Here is a 6183-nt window from a genome sequence, read left to right as displayed (position 1 = left end):
GCAGAAATTACATAGCTGTCAGGCACACGAGGAATGGACACAAATGCAGACACCAAGGGAAAACTGTTATAAAAGACAGTTAATAAAAGATTTATTGAACAAAATCAAGGCAGGCAAGGATCAGGCAAAAATCCGAAGAGGGGCAGGCAAGGGTCAAAGTCCAAAAAAGCTGTCAGCAAAGGCAGAGGTACCGGCAAGGGCTTAAGCCTGAATTATACTTCTGCGTCAAAACGACGCCGTGTCTACGGCGTGTGGTTTTTGTACACGCAGAGGACACGCCGTCACATGCGCCGTCAGTGACGTGCACCTCCCGAAAATTGTAACTACGCGTCGAGGAGACGCAGACCACACGCAGACAGAGAGGGCTGTGATTGGTTCGTTTGAAAGGGAAGCATTTCCGGTTTCCGGTTTGAATCAGTAGTGAACTTCCAGGGCTTTTTTCTTCGTTTATATGGGATTTTTTTTGTTTTTGTTTTTTGCACAATAGTTGTCCTTATTTCTTTGATTTACTGTGACCGGAAAAAGTCGGATAAACCATTCAGAAAAAGATCGCTAACTAGTGGCCGCGGGGGGTACTGCACCGCGACCAAATGGAGAGACGGAGAACTCTGAACGATTCGTGACGGCCTCACGGGTGCGCCGTGTGCTCTGCGTGTGTGTGACGCAGAACCATACCCGCACCTTTAGGCAAAAACGTGGTCTGGGGGATGAAAAAGGTCAAAAGGTCAAAAAGGTCAAAAACTTGATAAACAGCTGAAGGCTTGGAGAACACAAGACAATCTGGCATGGACTGAAGAGAGACTGAGGCTTAAATGCTGTGGGCATGATTGCACTACAGTGATTGCAGGTGTTGTCAGGTAGGGGGGGGGGGCAGTTCACTTCACCCTCAGACTGTGACAATAGCAGCAGTTAAATGCAGCCTTCTGTAAGCTTTAAATATCCACTGGGCTTACATCAAATACATCAAAACACAACAATAAAAAACAGTTTTCTGAACTTATCAATATGACTCTGTCCTTCACAGGATAAGTAACATGGATCACTGCAAAAACTCAAAATCTTAAGAAGAATATTTGTCTTATTTCTAGTTAAAATGTCTCATTTTAGTAAAAAAAATCTCATTACACTTAAAACAAGACTCATCACTGGAAAAAACAACAATTTTCACCTGTTTCAAGTAGATTTTCACTTAAAATAAGTAGAAAAATCTGTATGTGGTACAAGATTTTATTGCTTGTAATGAGAAGATAAATCTTGTCCCATTGGCAGATTTTCCTACTTATTTCAAGTTAAAATTTACTTGAAACAGGTGAAAATTTTCAAATAAGTTATTTTTCTGGTGTTATTTTTCTCGTGATGTCTCTAAATGTTGAAATAGCAGTAAAACCAAATGAATTGATAAAATGACATAAGGGATGGAAAGGGGGATGATTTGGACCGTTTTTATTTCAGGGGGAATGCCATCCCCCCTCATCTCGAGTACTGTGTGTGTGTATATATATATATATATATATATATATATATATATATATATATATATATATATATATATATATATATTTATTTATTTTATTTATATATATTATAGATTATTGATTATTGATACTGGAGCCCCAGAAGCAGCGCTCCTGCACTGTCCTTACATCAGAGCCGTCACAATTTTAATAAATGTATTAAAATGAACATATCAGTCAACAATGTTATCAGTTAAAATAGACAGTGAAGTTTTCATTGAACAGTTAGATCAGGGGAGAGTGCGAACGCAGTCCCCACTACCAGAAATTATGCAGTCGAGATTCCCACATTTGGGGAATTCGCAAAGGTCAGAAAGCCGAAGTGCAATGGCTTAGCCTCGCCTTGGGTGAACCACCTTGTTGATCATGGTGTCTCCGCTTCCAGGTAAGTATGAGTTGTACACGTCACGGCTGGGGGAGTCTTTCACACACACACCAAACTCACTGACGGTGTCAACAATATAAACTAACTAAACCACAGGATACAGGGACCAGGGGCCTGTACTACGAAGCAAGTTCAACATACCCAGGATATCTTTTCCTTATCCAGATTCACTAACCCGGACAATTGCAATCACGCTAAGCGGTCACACGACGGTGGTTATCAACTCGGTATATCAACCCAGGTTTCTCCAATCTGGATATGAGCGCGTGCACATAAAAGGGGCGGTGTTTTCAGCGCATGACCAATCGCAAGCATGGAGAAGTCCGCTGTCAGAGCCGCTTATTTCAGTAGCGAAGAGCAAACTATAATTTTACGGAAATATGATGAGTATAGGCATATAATACAGGCAAAAAGCAACACAGTTGCAGCTGCAAAATGCAGGAAAGACAGCTGGCAAAAGATCGCTGACTGTATAAATGCGTAAATTCATAGGGATATAAACATTTGAATATTCTGGGAATCTTAATCTTAAACTGTAAACCATGATCAGCAATATTAAAATAATAAAAGGCTTGCAATATTTCAGTTGATTTGTAATGAATCCAGAATGCATGACATTTTTTTGTTTTTGTGTTTGCATTACAGAAAATCACAATATTCAAATTTTCTGAGACAGTCCTGTATATATTGGTTCTATAACTATTGTTGTTGACCGATAACTTGTGCTGATGCTGTACCAAAGAATTGGGTTTATTTATTTATTTTATTTAATTTTTTATTTTTTCAGGAGGGGGGTATTTAGTATTTTAAAGTGACTTCTCAGAATGTTCGAGGGACGAAATTGAAAATCCCTTTTTTGCTATCCCCTTACAAATGCATCTTCTTTTTCATTTCTTCTTGATTTATTTATTTAATTGGTATTAGTTTTGGATTGACTGTACATCGGATTTTGGGTGATGATTTGTTTTATTTATTCATTGATTGATTTATTTTTTATTTTCTCCTCCACCTCTTTTTTCTTTTTTTCTGGATCGTTCATACAGGTACTCATCAGGGAAAGCAAAGGGGTTTTGGCGGTCCCTGAATACGCGTTCTCTTCGGAGGGATCCTCTCACGATCCGCGCACCGAGCTCCACTGGTTCTCTTCAAAAGGGCATGCCATTTTCCAAGAGAGCTGATTGGTCAGGGGGCAATGCTTTTATACCCGGCGATCTGTATCTCGAACATAACCTGCTCCGGAGCAGGTTAGCTGTTCAGCATAAGTTACCATGGCGATGTACCTCGGTAAGAAGTGAACCGCCGTCGTAGTCCTGAAAACCCAGGGTTAAACCTGAAGTTACCTCGCTAACCCCAAATCCCGCTTCGTAGTACAGGCCCCTGAACACTTCACTATTTTAGTACAAACAACGAATGTGTGCTGAAAGGTGAAAATTGACGATGTTTTGATTATAAAAAATAAATAACAAACAGAAAACGGGTATTTCCCATAATGCATTGCTGAATCTACAAAGCAGCAGATAAAGGAATATCAGAGTTCCTCCGATTACCCCCCCACAGATGACCCCAACAAGAGGTTCAAGTGACACAAAACGGAACTAAACTGAAGATATACATTATTTGATTCACGTGTTATCTAAAAGAAGTGTATAAAACATAGAAATGCGAGGTCTGTGTCTGCTCACAACTTCCTTTGTTCACCAGTGGTAGAAGCTGCATGTCCTGCTTTTGCCACCTATTGATCTAGAAAGTCAACCACTCGGGTTGATTTATAATGGGATTTGAACATATTTTAATACAGTTCAAAACCACAAGTAGATGTTCCTATTAATCTGGTTACTGAACCTTGTTCTTACACGTAAATAAAAACCCCGTTCTGCTGTTCACCAGGGGCCTGTACTACGAAGCGGGATTTGGGGTTAGCAAGGTAACTTCAGGTTTAACCCTGGGTTTTCAGGACTACGACGGTGGTTCACTTCTTACCGGGGTACATCGCCATGGTAACTTATGCTGAACAGCTAACCTGCTCCGGAGCAGGTTATGTTCGAGATACAGATCGCCGGGTATAAAAGCATTGCCCCCTGACCAATCAGCTCTCTTGGAAAATGAATCCAGTGGAGCTCGGTGCGCGGATCGTGAGAGGATCCCTCCGAAGAGAACGCGTATTCAGGGACCGCCAAAACCCCTTTGCTTTCCCTGATGAGTACCTGTATGAACGATCCAAAAAAAAAAGGAAAAAAAGAAAAAAAGAGGTGGAGGAGAAAATAAAAAATAAATCAATCAATGAATAAATAAAACAAATCATCACCCAAAATCCAATGTACAGTCAATCCAAAACTAATACCAATTAAATAAATAAATCAAGAAGAAATAAAAAAGAAGATGCATTTGTAAGGGGATAGCAAAAAAGGGATTTTCAATTTCGTCCCTCGAACATTCTGAGAAGTCACTTTAAAATACTAAATACCCCCCTCCTGAAAAAATTAAAAATTAAATAAAATAAATAAAAAAACCCAATTCTTTGGTACAGCATCAGCACAAGTTATCGGTCAACAACAATAGTTATAGAACCAATATATACAGGACTGTCTCAGAAAATTAGAATATTGTGATTTTCTGTAATGCAAACACAAAAACAAAAAAATGTCATACATTCTGGATTCATTACAAATCAACTGAAATATTGCAAGCCTTTTATTATTTTAATATTGCTGATCATGGTTTACAGTTTAAGATTAAGATTCCCAGAATATTCAAATATATGTTTATATCCCTATGAATTTACGCATTTATACAGTCAGCGATCTTTTGCCAGCTGTCTTTCCTGCATTTTGCAGCTGCAACTGTGTTGCTTTTTGCCTGTATTATATGCCTATACTCATCATATTTCCGTAAAATTATTGTTTGCTCTTCGCTACTGAAATAAGCGGCTCTGACAGCGGACTTCTCCATGCTTGCGATTGGTCATGCGCTGAAAACACCGCCCCTTTTATGTGCACGCACTCATATCCAGATTGGAGAAACCTGGGTTGATATACCGAGTTGATAACCACCGTCGTGTGACCGCTTAGCGTGATTGCAATTGTCCGGGTTAGTGAATCTGGATAAGGAAAAGATATCCTGGGTATGTTGAACTTGTTTCGTAGTACAGGCCCCAGGCTTTAAAACATCTTATCGCTCTGTCGCCCTCTAGTGGAGAAAAGAGTGAACTGCAGAACCAACATGGAATAAACATCCATCCACTCATTTTCTACACCAGTATCACAATTTCTACTTCAGCTACTACCCGGAATAAAACCAAGTCAGGGGTGCAGATCCGATGTCAGGATTGAGGGGGACACCAACGTGATTTTAATTTTTAATTTTTTGCCAATATGCAACTCATACCATGCATAAATTAAATCATAAATTGGTAAAGGCTCGCCATAAAATACTGCACAGGGAATCATTTATTGTGCTTACCTTTCTTGTTTATTTGTCCTAAACAGCCAACAGTGTGTGTCACTGCTTACTTAACTGTTATATTCGTAAATTATAATTTGAAGGGTTTTGGGCATGTAGTGTCTACTCATCTCAAATTCTTCTCACCATCTTCCTTTTATCCTATGGGACTACTTTATGCACGATTAATTGATATGTACACCTCAAAACGCACCGTGGATGTATTATTTTTTTAGAAATATATTTTTAATAAATATTCTACATATTCAACCTTTACGTCTGAAAATACATTTGTTCAATTTTGAATAATTTAGGGTTTTTCTATTGGGGGGGGGGCAACTCATGTTCTTCAGAAATTGAGGGGGTCATTTCCCCCCCGTGACCTGCACGCATGAACCAGGAAGAGTGAAGGTTAATAATCGTTTAGTGTGCCATATTTTATATTGTACATGTTAGGAGGAGTGCACCGTTCCTGGAGATACTGCAATACCAGGTCGATGCGTGGAGTGGACGGAGCAAGCCCCTATTCCATCTCCCTGTTCCAAAAATCAATTTAATATATGGTCCCCGGGTAGGGGACGTATCGGATATTAAACTGATAAGAACAGATACTACACTTGATCTTAGCCAAAAGGCCGAGAAGCGATAACCACAATGGTTTGGAGGAAACCTCCCTATTCCCGGCTCCCTCCTTTAAACTCACGGTTTTGAAAAAAAATATATATAATTTTTTTTTTCCAGGTTAGATTACTAACAGTGATTACTACAAATGTAGGTCCTGCAAAACTATTTTTCTTTTTAGCGTCTTTCGGTAAATTAAGTGAATTTAATACCACAAACAAGCGG

At 39.3% G+C, this 6183-nt stretch overlaps 2 non-coding genes across 2 annotated transcripts; both read right to left on the bottom strand.

Annotated features, from left to right (window-relative positions):
* Positions 1-1746: 1746 nt before the first annotated feature.
* On the bottom strand, positions 1747-1907 carry LOC133438745 (U1 spliceosomal RNA). The gene has a single exon (XR_009781805.1). It is a non-coding gene; the product is annotated as a U1 spliceosomal RNA (small nuclear RNA).
* Positions 1908-5793: 3886 nt separating this feature from the next.
* LOC133438746 (U2 spliceosomal RNA) lies at positions 5794-5984 on the bottom strand. The gene has a single exon (XR_009781806.1). It is a non-coding gene; the product is annotated as a U2 spliceosomal RNA (small nuclear RNA).
* Between the last annotated feature and the right edge of the window lie 199 nt (positions 5985-6183).

Source organism: Cololabis saira, unplaced genomic scaffold (genome assembly GCF_033807715.1).
Source record: "Cololabis saira isolate AMF1-May2022 unplaced genomic scaffold, fColSai1.1 scf121, whole genome shotgun sequence".
NCBI classification, from domain to species: Eukaryota; Metazoa; Chordata; class Actinopteri; order Beloniformes; family Belonidae; genus Cololabis; species Cololabis saira.
This window is presented reverse-complemented; position numbering and strand designations above follow the sequence as displayed.